Here is a 23,797-nt window from a genome sequence, read left to right as displayed (position 1 = left end):
TCTCGGTTTCAGGTCAAAGTAGTGCTCAGCCACTATTAAGCGCTCCAAAATTGACAACTCTAGCTTTTGTAAATGTACAGTTAAATACGGGACTATCAAACAAGGGATTAAAGAAACTAATCAAAACTGTAAAACTAAACATCAAGCAGCAAGATCCCAGTAGGCACAGCGACGTGACAAAAACGTGAATTTCACGTTATTTTGGCACTTATACCAGGTGACTTTTGGTCCCCATGAAATGACCAATTCACGTGATTTATGGACGTGTTTTTCACGTTACTTTTGGCACGTGATATTTAGGTGACTTTTTGGTCCTCATGAAATGACCAATTCACGTGATTTATGGACGTGTTTTTCACGTTACTTTTGGCACGTGATATTTAGGTGACTTTTTGGTCCCCTTAAACTGAGAATCCAAGACGTGCTTTTTATGTTAATTTTGGCACGTAATATTTAAGCAATAACTATGCTTTATAATTACAATTATAAGTGTTTGGATTCGTGTAAGAAAAAAAACTCATCGTCGAGGAAATACTTTAATACGTATTAAAATACATGGTTTTATTAGTCAGTATATTAGTTCTTGACATAAAAATTTTTAATTTGTAATAAAAGCTTTTGTTAAAATATCCTCCTTATATCCAATAAGTAATAAGTACGAAGTCGTAGATCTGCAACTTACGAAGAGCACGCTTCAAACTTATATATCTATTCTCCCATAAAAGCACGCTTCAAACATAATCTAACGAATCAGTCGATATTTTCTTCTAATAAGAGCACGCATCAAACTTCATCTAATGAATCAGATTTAGCTGAAAAGAAACGAATAAAATCTTAAATAATAATATGATTATTTAATAATTATCTTAAATCACAAACTTTTAAAACAAATCTTACTTTGAGAGTTGCTAACTACTTTTGGCAACAAGATTTTCTAGTGTGTTATTTGTTTTCTTTTATCTAAATCATTAAATAATTTTAAGAAAACATTACTACATACAGTGTAAAAAAATAAAAGTCATTTGCCTTCTAATTTTATACTCTGATTGCTAAAAAAGTAAATAAGTATTTAATAAAAAAAGATGTAACAAAAAAGTCGACAGATGATTAAAAAAAAAGAAGTACATAATAAAAAATACAAGTTTAAAAAAATTTTTTTTATCTATATATATCTATATCTAATATCTATCTATAGATTTATCTATATCTATATCTATATAAAGTTAATAACTGATAGGCGTGATTAGAAAAAGACCTGTACTCACCTTATGTTATAACATCTGTGTACTGTGATAACATGATAATTTGTTTTCTTTGTTTTCCATCTTCTTATATTTGCATCTGTTTCTGCATTAACTTGTTCATACATTAACTCACTAGATGCAAAGGTGACAGCCCACAAAGTTGCTTTAAATGAGTAATCTACAAAGTTTTGAACAGCATTAAATGTCATTTTAGAATGCACACAAAAGTTAAAACAATTTATATAAATGTAATAGTTATCACATAACCACAAAGCATTATAGTGGGGATTTTATATCATGATTTTCCTTATCCATGGTCAGATTTTCACCTTGAGGCGCCTTTTGCTGTGGAAACATTCACCACGGCTAAGGAGCCTCATCTACCCCTAATTATATATAATATATTAAGTATAATACTAAAAATATGTATAATAAAGTATTGTCAAATTAGGTCACCAATAAATACAGAGTGCTGAAAATTCAACTCAGAATCAAGTTGCATTCTCCAACAAGATATGAATTAAATCAAATTCTTACTACAGAGTGCGATCACAATAGTAGACAAAGAGAGGGTAAAGTGAAATTTAAAGTCAAACTTTAAAAGTTAAAAGGTTATTGGGTCTTACTACAGAATGATATTCCTAGGCAATAACATAACAATACCATTGGGTCTTCCTAGTCAATAATATTTTATGCAGAACTTATCATTTGTCATGTAGCCTAATAAATTTAATATTAAATAAGTTATAATAACTTATTTATTATCAAATTAATTACATTGACAAATTTGACAGTCTAAAATAATATACAATATGGTAGAAAAAAAAGAGTACCTCGTAGTAGGGTTTGATCTTTTGCGTATTGCAATATGATAATTATCTGCCATAACGTTACACAATTTTGAACTAAGCTTTATAATATATTTATTAAACCTAAATTGATAAAACTTAGTTATAAGATAATATGTTTGGATAAAATATTATATATGTGACATTTTATTTTTGTCAAAAATGCATTGCGAAGTTATAAGATATCTTACGCCCTACTTTTTAAACTAATTATTATAAAATTACAATGCAAAATAATTACATTATTGTAAAAGTAAAATAAAAAGTAATTACAATAATGAATATATAAACTACATATTTCATGTAATCATTATATTTAAAATATCCGGAAAAAATTTACGGAAAATATCCTGAAAAAATTCAGAATATTTCCCCCCTCATTTTTCCCTTAATTTTGCATTCAGCCAAGTTGTTTCTCAATTTTTTAAAAAATTTTCTTAATTTTTGTATGAATGATGACTAAAACAACATAAAAACAAATAGATGAATAATATATACTTGTTATATGTTGTAATATAAGTTGTATGTATGGAACTTGTAATATAAGTTGTATGTATAGAAAACTTTTCGGATATTTGGAAAAAGATAAATTTCACAAAAATATCTGGTATTCCGGGAATATCCCGAATAAGATAATCCCTGAAACTAAATTATAAAAAAATAGTAAATAAAGAATATCTTTCCAAGTTTCTAATCACAGGTTTTTATTATGAATAAAAAAAGTTCCAAAATACACAATATTTTGGCAACGTAACATTCACGTTTTAATCAAGTAAAATTGTCACCTGGACAAGGTCACCTAAAATATACATGATTGAAACATGAAGAAGGAAATGGGGTAAGAGCAGGCATCAAACTTTATCTAATGAATAAGTCAATATTTTCTCCAATAATAGCTCACAACACCAAATTTAGCTCAAAAGAAACAAATAAAAACTTAAATAATAATATTAATATTAAATAATCATCTTAAATCACAAATTTTTAAGACAAATCTTACATGGTGAGTCACCAACTGTTTTGGCAACAAGATTTTCTGGTGTTGCTATTTCTTTGATCTAAATCATTAAACAATTTTTAAAAAAGCAATGCTATACTTGAGAGAAACTTGCTTTACATATTGGAAGGTCGTCAACATTGAAAGATAAGTAAAATGCAGTTTCAAATACAATAGCATCATAATTATCTTTTTGTGGGGAAAACATCGAACAAATCCGCGTTAATAACCTGTTTTATATTGTACATAATAACAATAAAAGTCATATAATATATATAATAATATTTCATATAACTCGAATATATATAATCATATAATATTCAAATAATATAAAAAAAAGAAATAAATAAGTATTAACCCTTTTTAACAAGTAAAGCACGAGATCAAGATGTCATATATTATAAAAAGATAAAGTATTTAATAATAATATATACATATATCAATAATAAATAACATAACACATTTATTTATTGATATTATCTTGGATAAATTCTTTAACCTTGTTGATAAAAACCAAATAAAGAAAGAAAATCTATTTTGGGTTTTTATCTAAAAGACTCTTGAGTAATAATGCAGAAGTTCTAGAGACATTATTATTGCTCAAGAATCAAGAATAAGTTCTGCTAGGCCTAATTTCTCCATGTAGCTTACTTAATTTGATATTAAATTCGTTATAACATAACTTATTTCGTACTAAATTAAGTAAGGAAAATGGACAAATTCGCCAGTCTAAAATATTATATCATAAAGTAGAAAAAAAAGCATACCTTGTATTTGAGTTTAATCTTATTTGTGTGGCAAATAGGGACGGCAAATAGGGTACTAATTTATTTAACTTAATTTGATATAATTTAGATATTAGATATTACAACTTAAATGCATCGCGTTAAAAGATATTATATAGACCAATTTTTTTTTTTTAATTATGATAATACTACAATAAAAATTAATTATATTATCATAGAAGTAAATAATTATAACTAATATAATGAATACAAAAACTATACTATAAAAAAATAATTAATATAATAAAAAATATTATTTCACATTTCTTATGCCAGTTTTTTTTTAAATAAAAAAAGTTCCGAAAGACGAGATATTTTGGCACGTAACTTTCACGTGACTTTCACGTAAAATAGTAACCTGGACGAAGTCACCTAAAATACACGTGATTGAAACGTGAATAAAACGTTGCGTGCCTACTGGGAAGACACACTTCGAAAAAGCTTTCGCAGTGTGTGTAATAGTTCGATAAGTTAACATTAGGAATATAGATAAGCATACCTCACGCATTTTTGCAATTAGTCCATTTCTTCTTGCTGGGGCCGTATTTCTTCGCACGTTATTCTTAAGGTAAAAGTCTCTTCACACGGTTTCAAAAATGGTGAATATGGTGGCAAATATTTTATTCGAATGTTTTAAGCCCTCATCTCAACATTATGATGGATTCTAACATTATACATCACCAGGGCGAATTCTTCCGTCCCCAAAACTCGTACAACTTTATCAATATATTCTTGAAAAAAAGACTGACACACTGACAGCTTTGCAGAGAATAATATTTAAACCATTGACAGCCAATATCATTGAAACGTTACGCTGCCTAACGGTGTTACTCCTCTTTTTCCCATGAATGACTGCGAAACATGTGTAAATTAAATGGACTTTCATCAATAAAAACAATATTTCGATAGCGATGAATAGGCGAGACTGAAGTATACCACCTAATATATTTAATCGAAGATTTTTTACATCGTTGTTTCTTCTTTCATAAATTGGTCGAGTAATTTTATATGTGTATCCAAGATTGGTCACCCATCTCAACAGTTGTAATCAATACATTTACATTTAAAGCATATTTAATTTCAACTACAGTTGTCATTGTATTATCGTTTATAAGCTCTTTAATTCGTCTTCTAATCTCTTCATTATAAATAACGTGACGAGCGCCACCTCTAGAACCGGGAAGTGTTGAATTCGTTCAATCGTGTCTTCTTAAAACTGATTGCGTTGTGTTTTGATTAACTCCTGTTAACAATGAAGCTTCAGATTGAGTTTTTCCTTGATCAACGGCTAGATTTACAACAAGATATCGCGTGTTTTTGGAAACGAATTTTCGCGGCGTGAAGATTCAGATTGAGTTTTTCGCGCCAATGAAGTTTTAGAATGAATTTTTCTTTGATCAACTACCAACCTCAAAAAATTTTTTCGCTTATTTAGGCAAACAGAATTTCGCTGCATGTTTTAATGAAAATCTAATATGCACATGCGCTAAATGTTTTAATAGGAAATCATTGTTGTTTTAATTATCATCACGCATATTTTAATTGAACGTCACGGTTGTTTTACCAATACAGTATTTGTATAAGAATATGTACCGGGTTTTGCATCCATTTAAAACAAACACGACACCCATTCAAATTTAAAATAAATTCCAAGAAATTAAAATAAATTAGTATAATATTAATAAAAAATAAACTTAAATAAATATATAAATAAAACCTTTTTTTTAAATAATATAGAATGTTGAGATTGCGCATGCGTTAAATGTTTTAATTGAAAATCACGATTGTTTTAATTCAAAATTACGATTGTTTTAACTGATTGTCACGATGTTGTAAATGAATGTCATGGTTGTTTTAAATGGATACCATGGTTGTTTTAAATGGATGCAAAAACCGTACTATGTAGTTGATATATATGCATATATCAGCATCAATCACAATAATAACATCGTCATTATACTATCAATTAAAATTAGTTTACGCAGCTTTAATTATATGTAGTTGAGAATATGACACTGTTTGTAAACAGTATATCAAAATATTTATAGTATATCCATTATTTCATTTGCAAAAAAAAAAAAATATATATATATATATATATATATATATATATATATATATATATATATATATATATATATATATATATATATATATATATATATACTTTTAAATATTTTAAAGATTGTGGCTTGTTTCAACCTGGGAGTAAAAATTTATTATTAGTTAAAAACGTAAAAATCTTATACTACACCAAATATTAAATAGGTAAAAGAACCTCCGTAGAATACTATTTGGCTTGACTAAAACGCGTTATTTATTCTCAACTAGGGTAAGTTGACGAATTTCAGGCAGCATCGAATTTCGTGTAAAAAACCTTTGTCTTCAAAAAATTACACTGCCTTTAATTTTATAGCAGTGTTGTTTTACGTGTTAGTTAATAAAATCCTTTTCCATCCAGTTAATGTTAATGTCACGTCATTAGTCTAGTTTCTCCATATAAAAATAAACAAAAAATTTCAAAAAATGTCACAATAAGCAGACAAGATCCAAAGAGGCTTGTTAAGACACCTCGTAATGTCAATGAAATCGATTTTTTTAAACTCAACAAGATGATCAAAAAAAGAAAAAGAAACAAAATGAAGAGAAGGAATAAAAAGAAAAAAACGAGAGAAAATAAATCAAAATCGAAAAAAAGTGTACCAATGGCTTCTCTCAAAAAAGCCAATTCTCAGAAATTTCTGAACCCTTACTTGATAGTTACGACTAGTATTGAATTTAAAAGTAATCAAGTGCTTGTTTCTTATTTTTATTTTATCGCTTTATAAAAGTTTTTAATTATTGTTTAGTTTTTTATTATGCGTTAACGTAAGATATATTTGCATTTTTAAAATAATAATCGGCAAGTCATGTTTATTCTTTGAAGTCTTTTATAATCGTAATCGGTTTTTACAAGATCACTTGGAACTTTAATCAGCCCCAGGTCCCACGCTTGTTTTAAATTCCAAAACCGACTCCAATTCTAAGGTAGATATTTAATCTCTAAAAATAATTTACACAGAAATATAGGAATTACCTAATTTTTTTGAATAGATCTATCAAATTTAATAATATAAACAAAATGCACAAAATTACATTTTACTTCGTCAACTTGCACGAAATTGTGTAAATCGTAAAAAAAAAATATCGAAATAAAAACAAATAAATAAAATAAAGTAATTATTTGTTTTCCAAATTATTACTATGTTGTAGATAAAATTATCGGCTGCTCAAATTAACATCTACATATTCATGAAAGTTGTTTGTTCAGATTCCATAATTTTTGCGATAAACGTTCACCAAACTTGCTGAAATTTGCCAACTTACCCTAAATTTATCTCGGTCAGTTCGTGAAAACTTCCGATTTGAAGCCATGTTACAATATAAGTATTTCATAAAAAATATTTCAATTTATAAATCCAAACTAATATTTTTTACAAAATACGCATAAAACTATTTAATTCTAGCTTGGCTTGCGTTCAAATGCGCATTTTTTAACAGCTGTTTTATCATAATTTCACTAGGAATAAATATGCTGATATAAATTTAATACTTTGGTGAGATATAAACTAAAAGATCATTTTCGACAAATCGAGATTTACTAGGTCGACGATTTCTAAAGCCTGTTTACACTGAAAGTTTTTCTTTCATCCGTAACTGAAATAACTATTTTCTAATTTTTATGGCCTATTTTCACGAATTTTTTTTTTTAGTTTTGAGTTATAAATTTTTTGTTAATAACAAGTAAAAATTAAGAAATGGGGTAGTCTAAATAAGCTTAAAGGTGGGTAGATAAATTTTACAAAAATTTAATAAAAATCTTCCACCCCTCACACCCCCTTCACCCCCGTCCTTTCCTTCACCTTCTTGTATTAAGGACTCGAGAGTACTAATGTAAATAAAACGGGGGAAACTCTACAAATTATCAGTTAGGAAACTAAATACCCACCCCAGTTAACCATGAGAAAAAGTTTATAAAACTCATACATATAATTAATAAATAGTTGCAGAACCTGCCTTCATATGAAGACGGATAAATTATCTTAATTAACTGATATTTAGACAAAGTTGAATCATTTAAAAGTAAATTACTATTTCAATTCAAAAGTAAAATGTCGTCTTCATTTAAACAAATGTTATACATTCTTATTTGAAAAAAACGATACCAATTGGCTTTTCAATAAATATTTATAACCACTGCAATATCACAAAAGATTACCCTAAACAGGGAAATTGATATCCAGTATTTTAATGAGATATATTTTTTTATTATGGGGTCATAACTTATTTACTTTTTTTATTTTAGATTTATCATATGACGTATCTTTGCAATATAAAAAAGCAAAACTAACAATTAATACGTTTTCTTTAATTTTTAAATTTTTGTTATTTTGTTGAAAAGATTTTTTTTAATTTTTTTTTTATATATATTTCGTTAAATTATTTATTAATTCTTATGAAGATAAATAATTTGCTCATTTTAATTGATACTTCCTTATTTTATATATAATAATTTTAATTGATTAACTCAAGTTTAAGCCAAAGTTTTAAAATAATAATCTTTTTTTACCATTTTTACTAAAACCTATTTGAAATAGACTTTCAAGCACGGATGCACCATTTCTTGATGTTTGATATTGCTAACTTCCAAACTATATGTTTATACTTATTTCAAATAAGAATGGATAGCAAAAAGTTGCGATGATTGGAGCCTAGGAACAAAAAAAAACTAAAATTTTAGCTACACCTGCCTCAAACGTCAAAGCAACAAGTTAATAAAATAATTTTTTTACTATTCTCAACTAAATTTATATTCATCAACAAATTTTAAAATTCACACAATAGTTTTTTAGCGCTCAAAAACAATGACCATAAAAAGTTTGAACCCCTCAATTTAAGGAGGTTACAAATTTTATAAGGCCATAATTGTTGAACGCTAAGAGATTATTGCATGAATTTTAAAAATTATTGAAGGATATAAACTTAGTTGAGAATGTTAAAAAATATTTTATCAACTTGTAGCTCTCACGTTTGGAGTAGGTGCAGCTAAAATTTTTGGGGTTTTTTGCACCCAGGTTCCAGTGATAGCCATTTTTCGCAAAGCATCCTTATTTGATATAAATATAACCACATAAATATTTGGAGTTTTAATTTTTATTTTTTTATTTTACTATTTAGGTGCCACAAGAAGACCTAACGGTCTTGTCACAGAGCACCGCGGAAGTGCATTTAAATAGTTCACGCCTCCTTACCGTTACGTGAAATGTGTCCAGAGTTCTTTCCAACCTAGATCTCCTGCTTATAAAGCGCTCTAACCACTGCGCCACGGCCGCCTATATTTGGAGTTTGTACCATGTCTGGAAGTTAGCTATCTCAAACATCAAAGAATGCTGCATCCCTGTCTTTGATTGATTGAAATAACAATTATATAAATGATTGATTTCGAACAGCTTACCATGACCCGTATTATGGTAAACTGCCTTTTTTAAATTACGTTTTTTCTATATTAATGATTGAATGACGTATTTTTAAGATAAAGTTGTACGAGAATGACAATTGCTACATTTTGTTAGTTTGTTATTTTTTTTAATTTTTATTCAGGTGCCCCACGAAGTCCTTACGGACTTCATGGGGCACTGAGCACCGCGAATGAGCATTTAATTGGAAGTTCACGCCTCCTTACTATCCGATGTCGCAAAACTTGCCCAGAGGTGGGTTTTCAACCACGGATCCTTTGTTTCTGAGGCAAGTGTGCAACCACTGCGCCACGACTGCTGCAAAGTAAATGTTAGAAACTGCTGTTTTAAGTAATGTGCAACGGCTGCTGTAAAGTAAATGTTAATCGTTATTACTTATTTCAAACCATTATTTATGGAGATGAAAATGCTTAATATTTATGAACTCAATGTTTATAACATTTTATGCTTTATTTACATGAGGAAAAGCAATTTAACTTTATCTATCTTTAAAGACCTTTTCTCTCTCAACCCAATTAATAAATATTTACTTTGAAATAAAAATTTTGTATATAAACCAACTTGCAGAAAAAAGTTTAACAAGTTTTGCATTACATTTCGAGCACAATATCTTTGGAATAAAATTGTTATACCTAGTTTTGATATATCCGATACTTTTCCAATCTTTAAAAATACTTAAAAACTTTATTATATCTATTGATATATTTAAATTTTAATTTAATTTTTATAACAACCATATTTCAGAAGCCTTGTTTGTTTGTTTTTGTATACGACGACAAATGTAAACAAGCAGAAAAAGTTATTAAAAAAATGCGTAAAAAATATTTATTTTTTACGCATTTTTTTAATAACTTTTTTTATTTATTATTTAAATTTCAAAAAATATACGGGGAAATATGTCACTTGAAGATTTTTGAACTAATTTTTTTTTACTGTTTATTAAAAATTAATGAAATGAAGAGACTATTTAAAAAATAAATATAGAAATGATCGGTGTGGAACAGACTTAACAAAACCCATTTTATGGGTCCAGACTAGGGTTTTTCAAATGCATCTGGATCCCGGAGGTAAAAAACCATCCCGTTATCCCGGGATTTCAATGAAATTTCACAGGAACCCAGGTAATTTTTTTAAACGTATTTTAAACATTTGTAAAGATATTAAAAATATTATTACTCAAAATTTGAGTACTAATTACTTCCTTTTCCCTTTTGTAATGAATTTCTATAAAAATTAGGAAGATATATTATAGAGGGCAATTAAATCACCAATATTTTGCAGTTTTGGTTTGTGTCTAGATAATATAAAATATTATTGAATTTGATTTATAAATAGATTTGATTTACTTTATTTAAATTTTATATGTTGTAACTTACAGCATATAAAGCTGCTGTAAGACACAAACCAAAACTGCAAAAAATTGGTGACTAATCTAATAAATAATCACAATTGCAAGTAGTTACAATGAATAAAGCAGAGTCCCTGATATGTTAAATATAAAATAACCACGGACAAGTTACAAGCACTTTTACGTACAAAAAAAGTAATTAGTTACCCATAAAAATTGGTAGCTAGTAAGTAAAGTAATTAGTTAAGAAAGTAGTTAGTTTGTAAAAAGTGAAATAAGTGAAACACCAAGTAAGTGAAGTTTAAAATATATGTTTAGTAATTACAACGAATTTAAAATAATTTATGTAAATCTACTACACACTATTTCGGGATTTAATTTTAGGTAATATAGTTTTATATTTATATTTTAGTATATTTTAATCTATTTATTTAATAGTATAATAAATATAGCGCATCATGTCAAGTGGATCTAAGGCATTGCGAAATTTTACAAAAGAAAAAAACACAGAATCTGCCACTTGTAATATATGTAAAACAACAATAATGTGTAAAGGATTTTCAACAAGTGGTCTTCTTCGTCATTTAAAAAACCTTCACAAAGAAGTCGAAATTGAAGTAACGAAAAAAAGGCCAAACGAAGACACAAATTTTGAAGTTAGAAATGCTCAACCTAAATTACGTCATTTATAAAAAAGGAATCTATAAAGAAACTGTTTCAAAATTGGAGACTGTAGATGGCTTTTCTATTAATGCTATTGCAAAATCTGAATTTGTAAGAAAATCCTTATCTGATAAAGGAATGATATTGCCAAAAGACCCTTCACATCTAATGGATTTGGTAAAAATTCAATAACATCGAGGAAAACAAGGTGTGGTTAAGGAAATGACTATGCAAATTCAAGGTGGCTCAAGATTCTCTATTTTGATGGAAGCATACACATCTTTAAAAAATCATCGCTATTTGAATTTAAATCCGAATCCATTAACTAGGCTTTGGAACTTGGGCATGGTTCGAATAGTTGGGTTGCTTCCAGCTGGAAAAATTATTGATGTGGTTGAAAAAAAAATATCCGAATTTAGTTTATCTACAAAAAAGCATATAATTTCTAGTGTACCTGACGGTGCATCAGTTATGAAAAAATATGGAAGATTAGGTGGGATGGGAACAATAACTTGGTTATGCACTTTTTGCAGTTTGTAATGTTCTCTAGAAAAAAAATCTTTTCAAATTCATCGGGCAGTGAGTGTAATGCATCAGACAGTCAGAATTCTGATGAAAATTATAGTGAAGTTGACGAGTCTGAAGAAATCGATTTTACAACTTCAGTGGATTTACAGTCAAGCCAAAACAACGATTTATTAAATTTATAAGACGTTGAGATCACTTACGAATTATTAGGCCACATTAGTATTGCACAAAGAGTTCAAAAGATCCGGAGAAATGTGTAAGAATGTTTCGTAAATCACCACTCAAATAAAAATCTTACAAAATTACGAAAAAATTACATACAATAAAGAACTCAAGTTAATACTGGATGTAAAAACAAGGTGGAATAGTCTTCTTGCAATGTTGGACCGATTTGTTGCATTTAAAACATGCACAGTATCGGACAAAATGAGTGCAACCAAATAATGCTAATTTAGTTTCTTTATATAAAAGTGCTGCATTTTTTCAATTTAGAGAAATAACTATGTAACTGTTTAGAGACAAAGTTCTTCAAGTTTTATTCATCACAAAGTTCATTATTTGTACACGAAAATTAATAAATTAATCAAAAGTATTAAAAAAAGTTGATTTCCTTCTCGACAAAATAAGTGCAACTCGACAAAATGTTGACCAAGCTGTATTTCGCTATCAATATTTCGTGGCGAATCCTTTGTTGTCGATCACAGCCTTGCATCTTCGAGGCATAGATTCAATCAGGTGATCAATGAAACTTTGTGGAATCGCTGCCCAGGCCTTTTGGATTTGTTCAAACAGTTGATCCTTATTACGAACACCTTCACGATTAATTCTGCGGTTGACGATCTCCCACAGCTTCTCGATAGGGTTGAGATCGGGAGATTTAGAAAGCCTATATACTCAGAGAGCGGACACAAGTGTGATCGCTTTGATTGGATGTTCGATTTTGATGGCTTTTGACGCCATGTTTTTACCAAAAAACACTAACTGCGAGTGAACTTTAGGGTTGCCAGATGTCCCGGTTTTACGAAGGAGAATTCTGCGCCAAATATGTAAAAATATTTTTTTTACTTAGTTCTCCTTCGTAAAACCGGGACATCTGGCAACCCTAATAACAAGTTCAGTGAACTTGCTACTAAATTTTTGTTAAATATTTGTAAAAGTTTATGAAAACTGATGTAAATGTAATAAAAATTCATGAAAAAGAATGTACTTTAACTACTGATGTCATGTCAATAACTGAAAGTGGTAACTATGACACATATCAAGCTCATACTATGGAATTGTTAGATTACCTTAACATTATACTATAATGTTAAGGCCATAATTTATGACCAAGCTAACCATACTTTAGTTTTTATGCTTAGAGGAATATCTACGAGATGAAAATAAACTGTAAAATATTATTATAGTGAAAGTTCTGTTTATAAAGGTGCAAATAACCAGTCAATGTGAAGATTTTTTAGCACAAGCTGCATTTAAAGTTATACTTTTTCCAGTTTAAATAAACATCCATGTGACTCAAGTTATTGATTTTTTAGCAAATGTACTTCATTTATTGAAGAATATAAAAACATCTCTCTCGTATAACAAACCTTTCATAATTACAGCTGGAATTCAAAAAATATATATACTTCTATCACCAGTTATAGATTAACATTCCTGCACATGTTGACATTCTAAATATGTTTACTTATAAGTTTAGCATCTTGATGAAAAACATTTTAACAAAAAAAAAGTATCAAGAGTATTATATTGTAATGAATTATAATGAATGTTGTGGATTGAAATTTATTGCAAATAAAAAAAAGATGATTCCATACTCACAACTGCTTGATTTAACTGAGTTATTGATAAATGGTTTACACTTATGCAATCACGAAACCTTTCTATGGCTTTTAGTATAGAAAATCACTAAATTTACAATGAAACAAAAGCTTTTTTCAATGAAATTATAGAGGTACTATTCAATTACATGTATTGAGCCTGAGTAAAAAACTAAGGTGGAAACTTATTCCATCTGGTGTTAGTTTGTCAACAACCAAATGTTCTTCTTAAAAAAAAAACTTTTAATATGAAATTACGATTTACCCAAAACTTCTAAAAAAATATTTATAACTGGTACGTTCACAAAACAAGTAATTCCTCAGCTTTTCAATACAAAAATGACTTGAAACTTATTTGTTTTGCTTAACTCTTAAAAACATTACATTATCAAATTTATCAAATTGCAGTTATGATACCAAATAATGATCATCGATTTTTATTGTGTTTTCTTGAGTTAGTTAATAGTAAGGTCCACAAATCCACACAAAAAAGAGCACATTGTTTTACTCAAAGATTTGGATAAAACGTCAAGTTTAATCTTGAGTAATACTGAGCAAACTACTATTTTTAATGTATTTTAATGTAATTTTTTTAATATATACGAGTTTTAGAGTTGAAGAAAATTAAAGAATTTTCCTAATTTGCTTTAAGTCACAATATTTTAAAAAACTAGAGAGTAAATGCTGATTATACAATGTTTGCTACATACAAACAGCATAATGTGGGAAGTTTATTTTCTGCTAATAAAACAAACTTTGCTTTTTTTAAAATAGAAATAATATTCAGATCATTTTTTGGCATAACTTTTTACCTAAAAGAATGGTAAATCTATACTCTATGAGAAAGTCAATTGATGAACAAATTAAAACTGATACAAAAATTAAAAGTTCAGCTTTTATCCTAATTCTCATTAATTTTGATTGAAACTTGAAAACAGGTTTAAAAAATTCAGACCTGTAATATTTAGCCTTAAGGAATAAAAATGAAGTAAAAATATTATTTTGAACTTGGCAGCAAGATATGATAATACAAGCATTGGCTTTGAAAGAATACATTCAACTAAAACTAATTAATAGAAAAAATTGTATAACTTTTGTCAGGTCTAAACTTTTGTTAAGTAACTTATAAATTACAAATAGTTTTTTGACGTTTTTTTTTAAAGAATTTATTTATTTGCCAAATAAATTTTTGTTTAATAAATAATTTTATTAAAAAACTGCTAAGAAAAACATAAAATATTCAAATTTTCAAAACAAATATTCCTTTAAAATATTGGGTTATACAATTGTTTTTATTTAAATTCATTTGTCGCACGCTAATTTGGCAAAAACATGGCTGCCGTTTTCCGTATGTCCGCTCTCTGAGTATATAGGCTCTCTAGGGAGATTAAGGCGGCCAATCCATCACTGATTGGTGGTTGTCTTGAAACCACTGCGTGACTACTTTTGCAGTGTGTTTCGGATCGTTGTCTTGCTGAAAAACCCATTTTATTGGCATATTCCATTCAGCATGAGGTAACATAACATCTTTCAGGATATTTTTATACATGAAACGGTCCATTATTCCATCGTTTCGATGTATTGGACCTAGACCGTTTGCAGAAAAACACTCCCAGACCATTACATTGTCTCCACCATGCTTCACGGTCTTATGGCAGTAACGTAAATCGAGGCGTTTTCCGGCCGGTTGACGTACACGGAAAATGCCATCGCTCCCAATGACGTTGAACTTCGATTCATCACTGAACAGGACAGTTTGCATTTCTGCACATTCCAGTCAATATGAGATGTAGCAAACAGGAGTCTTTTCTTCTGATTTTTTAGTGAAATCAGCGGTTTCTTTGCAGGGCGTCGAGAAAACAATCCGACTTCAACAGCACGTCGTCTGATTGTTCGGTCCGATACAGGCAGCTCTAATTGCTTTTGTATCTCGACTGATGATATCTAGGGATCATTCTTGACGGATCTGACAATCATAGAATCTTCTTTAGAAGTGGTGGAACGCGGTCTTCCACCTTTGTTATCTGCTGCCAACTTCCCCGTATAACGATATTTGGAACATAGTCTTGATACGGTCCATTTTTTTAACGCGATATTTATCACAAATACTTTTTTGTGACATTCCACTTACGTAATCGCCAATAATTTTCTTTCTTAGTTCCAATCCAAGATTTTCGGGAGCCATTTTTGTACTTGAAGTCATAAAAATAATGAAAATAAATAATCACGCTTCTCAAGGCTTACCGTGTTACATTTACCTTGTGATGACGTTGTGTTCCACAGAGCATTATTGTGATACAATAATGCTCTGTGAAACACAACGTCTTGGTTGGATGTGGACTGTATTGATGTAATGAAACACTTGTTGTATTTCACCTCTTGTATTGATGTTCTTTGATAAAACGCTTTGATAAAACTCACTTCGATAAACTGTCTTGATAATACTAACTGATTGACTTCCATATAATGACTGAATTACATGTCAATTTACATGTATCTTATATAGTAAAATGAACCTGTGTGAACCTGTTTTGGAAGATTCTAGATGCTTTTTTTCGATACTTCTGGAAGCTTCTGGATGCGTCTGGATGCTTCTGAAACACATATATATATAAACATATATATATATATATATATATATACATATATATATATATATATATACATATACGTATACATACATATATATATATGTATGTATACATATATATATATACATATATATATATATATATATATATATATATATATATATATATATATACATATATATATACATACATATATATATATATATATACATATATATATATACATATATATATATATATATATATATATATATATATATATATATATATATATATATATATATATATATATATATATATATATATATATATATATCGATATATATTTCAGAGTGCTAATTAGAAATAAATTTGATACAACGTTTTGACAAAATTGGGACTGTGTCAAAAAATTTCCCAAATACACCTCCCCTGAGATTAAAATGTGTACCAGGAATGTGTGAGGTCATTTTCTTATATTCTTTCTTCTTCTACTCCACTTCAGCGCTGCATACATTGATTGTACAGCAAAAGTAAAACAAAAAGCCGTCTGTAATATTTATTGAAGATGAATATGAAATCGATACAAAATTAAATGTGGTTTCACAAGGACAAGGCAAATTAAGCTCTCATCTCTAAAAATATATTAAGAATTATATATTTTTATATTATAAAATTGTCAGTGTGTATTAATTATTATTAAGAATAATATATTTGATTACTTTTAATTTTAATATACCGTTGCCATTTTCATGTTAAGAGTATTGTTTTGAATATATTTTTTTTTCACTGGTGGGCATTAAAGGGCAATTTTTAAAGTAATATAGCAATTTTTTACTTCTAATTATTATCTAAATTCTGTTTGAGAAACCCTTAGCTTTCACGTAATAAATTGTGTCATCATAAGAAATGTTTTAAAAATACAAAATTGAAAAAGATTTAGAACAGTAAACACAAGCCTGTAAATTTCAGATTTTATATTTATTGTGAGTTCAATTTTATAATTAATATTAACTTTCTTTATACATAATTCGCATAGTGAAATAAAGTTACTATTACAAAGTCTCACCAAAAACAACAGCTAATGTCATTTTATTACAAAATAATTACAAAAGATTGAAAGCGATTGCACCCTAACATGGCAACGAAGAATACCAATAATTATTTTTTCATGCATAGTCATAATTTGTTACTATGACTATGGTTCATTGGAACATTAAAATTTACTTTTACGTTATAAATTTGAGCAAGCAGTGAATCTAGTTTTCTTGTTTATTAAATTTCTAGTACCAGTTTGTTGTAATAAAAAAAAAATTCTTGTTATCAAAAGTATTTAATTTACGTATTAAATATAAGCAACCATTAAAGTAAAGTAATCTATTTTCCTCATTAAATAAATTTTTAGAACCAGTTTGTTATAATCAAAAAACATTTATTTAACATATTTAACTTTTCAGCCAAACAGGGCTAAATGAGAAATGGATTTTTTTTCTGAGCAATTTTAGAGATTTTCAGAAAATCTCATTCTCAAAAAGCTTTTTTGCAAGAAACATTTTTGCAGTTATGCAAGCGCATAGTTACACCACTAACGGCAATTTTATTTCAAGTTTTAAACAAATTATAATTTATTATGTTATTTTTCTATAAATTTTTAATGATAATTAATTTTCAATAATTTTTAGAATTATTATTAAACTTTAATTAGGCAAACTTTATTTAGAGAATAGGATTTTTTCACTTTTAAATTGGGAATTTAATTTTATGAGCATTCCCAGTGAAAAATAAAACCGCGTCCCACATGGGTTACGCGTGGATTCCGTGTGGGATTGATGGGATTTACGTGGGACGGTTTTTCCCATGTGGTATCCGTATGGAAATTTGTCATCTTAAACCCATGTGGGTAATCCCACATGGGCTACATGGGGGAACCATATGGTATTTACACACATGGGAAATCCTACGTGGGTTTCATGTGGGATTTGCATGGGAATTAATTTGAAAGCTGGAAACTAAAAAAAAACTTTAAAAAAAAAACTAAATAAAAATTTTTAAATCGACATTGCATTGCGTTACGTTTATATTGTGTGAAAATATTTTATATTAATATAGAGAATGGCAAGCAAGTATGTAAGTACCACCAATAATGTTTATCTTTCTTTATAGAAATAAGATTAAGATTTGTGCAAATAGACGTATTATTAGGATAATATAATAGTTATTTGAATTTAGATTTTGAGTAAATTATTTGCAAACAATCAACTGATGCAAGTTGAAATGTTGTCAAAAACCAATCTTGCATGCATGGGACACTGCAGTGTCCCTCAAAGAAATGCAGATTTGAAAGTCAAAGAATTCCCAATTTTTTTTATAAAAAAAAGAAAAAAATAGGATGGAGATGGGTTTCTGTAACTTTTTTTATGCTCCAAAACTTTTAACTTTAGATATAATAAGGTCCTTAAGACTTAAGGGACTTACGAACTACATTGAGGAACAAAAACAGGATATTTACAGAAACTTTTCAATTTTTAATTTGGAGTACCAGTGTTATTAAGAATAAAGCCTCTGGGTCCAGTTTTCAAAGTAATATGATCCAAAGTAATGTTTAAATAAAATAATATGCCTTAAAATGCATATAGTTATACATATAACTCCTGATAGTTAACTATATGTATAACTAGTTATACATATAATTTGTTATAAAAACTTATTTTTTAAGGTTATGCTTAAACAAATTAGTACCAATCAACTCAAATTCAAGATTTAGTTAAAGTTCAAGTTAAAGTTCTTATTTGTTCATTGTTTTTGTTAATTTTATATTTATTTGTTCAAATTTAGCAGTTAGTACTATTTTTTACTACAGTAAGAATGTTTATCATTGTTGAACGTGATTTTATTAGTAACTTAATTTTATTTTCAACATATTTTGACAACACCCTTTATATTTTAAATGACGACAGCTTTACTTTTCTAATGATGTTAAATTTATTACGTTTCAATAACTCAGATTGAATCTTAACTGAATTATTGTAAGCTTTGTAGGGGTTTGTTGTATATCAAATGGTGTTGTAAATAAAGTAAAAATAATATATATATATATATATATAAATATATATATATATATACATATATATATATATATATATATATATATATATATATATATATATATATATATATATATTATATATATATATATATATATATATATATATATATATATAACATTAAAACAATAAAATGATACAAAATTTCACTTTAAAACGAATACCATTAACATTGTGATGATAATAGCATTAGGAAACTAGTATTTATGTATTATTATTATACTATAAATAAATAGTTTTTTAATTCATTTTATAAAATAGAGACTGACAACTGATAATTAATGGAAATAAATACAAATTATAAAAATCATCTAAACTTCATTTATTATTTCTAAATACTATATTAATGTTAGTCTACAAAGTTAAAATCATTTTAGAGCATTGTTATTTGTTCTTTTGCGATTCGCACTTCCACTTCTGTCTCTCAAATTTATAAAATAGGTGGTCAAAGCTTGCTCAATAGGTAGGTTCTCAGCATAACAATGCTTTTTTCTTACACTTTCGTAAGAGAAATATGGCAAATTGATTACTTATTTTACCTAAATCATAGGATCATCTATGCATAATGATGTCAGATGATGACCCGTTTATTGAACACCTTCACCCTTAATCAAACTCAGTCAATTTTTTGCCATTTCTATTAATAATGATGTCAGTTATTGTTATCATATTATGATGGTATATCTGAATTGTTAATATATATAAAAAATGCATATACCATCAATTTTTTTCTTGTTCAATTATAGATTTATTCTCAACAGTACTAAAAGTAAAAAAAAAAACACAAATTGTTCTTTCAGATAAGCAAGCTAATTTCTGAATTTAAATTGTTTTTCCTATGATCCTCTACAGTTTTAAGCAACAAAAGCAAAAAGTTTTTAGACCACATTGTTGGTGTAAATACCTCTAAATCCTGCTCAAAGCTAGCATAAATTGTTTTACTTTTTTTAAAAATAAAATATGTTACTTTTTTTTTAATTCAATTTTTTAATTGACACTATTTTGGTCTCAACATCCCCTTCCCATTGTCAATTATTGTTAAACTCACACTGCCCCTCTATCTACTGGGATCATTTATGGATGATCCCATAGCCTAAATACTATATATATATATATATATATATATATATATATATATATATATATATATATATATATATATATATATATATATATACATATATATATATATATATATAATATATATATATATAATACTGGGCCCAGAGACTTTTTTCCCAATTACACTGTGGTACTCCAGATTAAAAATTGAAAAGTTTCTGTAAATATCCTGTTTTTGTTCCTCAATGTAGTTCGTAAGTCCCTTAAGTTTTATGAACCTTATTATATATAAAGTTACAAGTTTTGGAGCCTAAAAAAAGTTACAGAAACCTCCCTATTTTAATATTTATCTCCCCCCTATTTTAATATTTTTTTTAATAAAGAAAAGGTTTTTGACAACATTTGAACTTGCATCAGTTAATTGTTTGCAGATAATATTCTCAAGAACTATATTCAAATATCATATGAACATGTTAGAGAATGTTCATATGATATTTGAACATCACAAGTTTAATAATATTGTTGTGATATGTTATATAAATACTGCCATAATAGATTATGATATGAAAATAAGATAGGATATGGAGGCAATGATCAAAGAATTAATTTACTTATAGAAATTTAGATGTTTGTTTATTAGTTTCAGAATATTGTATTATGTGTGACCACGGCCTTCTATAATAACAGGCCTTGACATCGCGCAACAAAGTTGTCAAACTGAAGGCCAATTTCTAATACTGTGTTTACATTTTCATCTTTTATCATAAGACGAAAGTTTGTGTTCACGCTTTTTTAATAAATCTTTAAAATTTGATTGGTTTATAAATTAGATAGCGCAACTTCAAGACGATAACCTTGTAAGGTTCAAGGCGTTACATTGTAAGGAAATAATATTGTCAAACTAACAGTAAGTTTTTTTAATAATTAAAATGCCTTTAAAATGCTGTGTATCTCTTTGCAAGTCGAGCTATCTCAACTACAACAAAAATATCAATTTATACAACTACAATATCAATTACAACTACAACAAAAATATCAATACTCAACTACAACAAAAATATCAATTTATAAATTCCCGAAGAATCTAGAGGAGAGAAAAAGATGTAGTGAAGCTATCCCAAGAACTGGTTTTATTGTTACAGACTATACAGCAGTATGTCAACTTCATTGGCCAAATGAAGCACCTTTTGAAAGCAAGTATGGTAAGCAACGACCTTTAAACCCACCATCTGTTTTTAAAAATATTCCGCCTAGTTGTTTAACCACACCAGCAAGTAAAGTAAGAAAAACTTTAACTTCAAGCGGTTTTCGAAGCATTTTACCAGATGAGTTAAATGATTTTCTAAAAGAGGATGAACTTATATTTGTTGATATTCAATCTTTGTTAAGTGATAATAACGATGTTATTGTTTTCCAGCTTAATAAAAAAAGTTTACACATACAATCAAAAATGTACAAACTTGGTGTTCCATTATTTATTCGAACACCTTAATGCTATGAGAAAAGTTAATGTTGGTGAATTTTTATATACTTCAGATATTATATGTAGAGCATATGAGTATTTTGCTATGCGACGAAGTTTATATGATTGTTTGTGTATTGACTACAAGTTGCCAAGTATAAGGACTTTAACACGATTGACTTCAAAAATAAGCTCAATGGAGGACCTAAGTTTCATAAATAGTATTTTTATGAATTTAAATCCATTGAAAAGAACTTCCATAATACTAATTGATGAGATCTATGTCAAAGCTTCATTACTTAACCAAAGAGGTGCTTTGTTTGGTCAAGCAGTAAAATACCCTGAAAAGTTAGCTAAAACAATTTTATCATTTATGATTAAATGTCTTTTTGGAGGTCCATAATTTATATGTAGAGCTCAACCTGTTGCAAATTGTTCCTCTGAATTTCAGTTTGCTCAATGTCAACAAATTGTTGATACGATAAATAATATTGAAAATAGTAAGACACTGGTAATAATTACTGATGGTAACCGTGTAAATCAAAGATTTTTTGGAATGTTTAAAACAGTTGATAGTAAACCATGGTTAACAACATCAGGATATATTTATTGTATGATTATGTGCATCTCTTAAAATCTATACGAAACAATTGGTTGATAGAAAAGACTGACGAACTTCAATTTCTGAACAATAAATAACTGGCTTTGGCCAAGTGGAATTATTTAGAAACTTTATATAAAACTGAGTGCAATAGTCTTTTTAAACTCTCTAAACTTACAGCTAAATCAGTTTATCCAAAACCAATAGAGAGACAATCTGTAAAGTTTTGTTTGTCTGTTTTTTGCGAAGAAACAGTAGCTGCATTAAAAACGCATCCAGAGATTGAAAATAAAGCATTTGAAGGTACTGCTGTATTTATTGAAAAAATAATTTTTTTTCGAATGTTGTTAATGTCAAAGCACCTGGTGCTGGCATTCGGTTTAGAAATGAATTATGCGGAGAAATCCACTCAGTTGGTGATCAACAGTTACAACTGCTACAAGATATTGCTGAACTGTCAAATTTTATGAAACCTACAGGTAAGTGTGGAAAACAGCTTACGCTTGATACTAGCAATGCAATAGTGCATTCATGTTATGGCTTTATTGTAGAAACTTTGTTGAGTAATGGAGCAAAGTATGTCTTATTAGGTTGGTTTTCAACAGATCCACTTAAAAAAGTTTTTTCTAAGCTTTGACAGGGATCTGGAGGTACTTACTTTATAAACGCTAAATCTGTAATTGAAAAAATTTATATTCGACATACTAAGTTGATATTACAACTTGACATTCCTGTTGATGGTATCGATGGTCATACTTGTGACATATGTTTTAGAGATATTTCTACTGATGAAAAAGAAATTCCGGATAATATACATGATCTTGAAAGCTCATTAAATAAATCTACATTAGTGGCTATAGTTTACATAGCTGGCTTTGTGCAAAAAAGCGAAATAAAAATTTATGATGATTCTACCAATTATTATTATAAATATGGAAGTATATTCTAATATTCTTCTAAAGAATTACTCACTAATTACCACTCCCAAAATACTAAAGCTATCATAATTTATGTGAAAATTAGTTTTGTAATTTATTATGCTATTTACTTGTTATGTTTTTTATTTTCTCATTAGCCTATATGTCTCTCAATATGTTTGGATTTTTAAATATTTACCCTGTTGAGATATATTGATAAAACTTTTTTTTTGCTTGAATCAACTTTTGTTGGTGTTTTTTATTGTTGGTGATTTTTATTGTTACCATTTTTAGCAAAAAAAACTGAAAATACAGTTATCTTTCTAATATAT

General features: G+C 27.9%; 1 long non-coding RNA gene across 2 annotated transcripts; it reads right to left on the bottom strand.

The window, feature by feature from the left end:
• Window positions 1-523: 523 nt before the first annotated feature.
• Window positions 524-4,036, bottom strand: LOC136089295 (uncharacterized). Of its 2 annotated transcripts, XR_010642932.1 has the most exons (6): window positions 3,857-4,014; window positions 2,878-3,150; window positions 2,078-2,176; window positions 1,266-1,422; window positions 898-960; window positions 524-812 (listed from the first exon to the last, which is right to left on the bottom strand). It is a non-coding gene; the product is annotated as an uncharacterized LOC136089295 (long non-coding RNA). The 2 variants fall into 2 exon arrangements; XR_010642931.1 differs by having other exon boundaries at window positions 2,078-3,150; window positions 3,857-4,036.
• Window positions 4,037-23,797: the final 19,761 nt, after the last annotated feature.

Source organism: Hydra vulgaris, chromosome 13, assembly GCF_038396675.1.
Source record: "Hydra vulgaris chromosome 13, alternate assembly HydraT2T_AEP".
In the NCBI taxonomy this organism is placed as follows: Eukaryota; Metazoa; Cnidaria; class Hydrozoa; order Anthoathecata; family Hydridae; genus Hydra; species Hydra vulgaris.
Note: the sequence above shows the minus strand (reverse complement) of the source record. Positions and strands in the feature narration are given on the sequence as shown.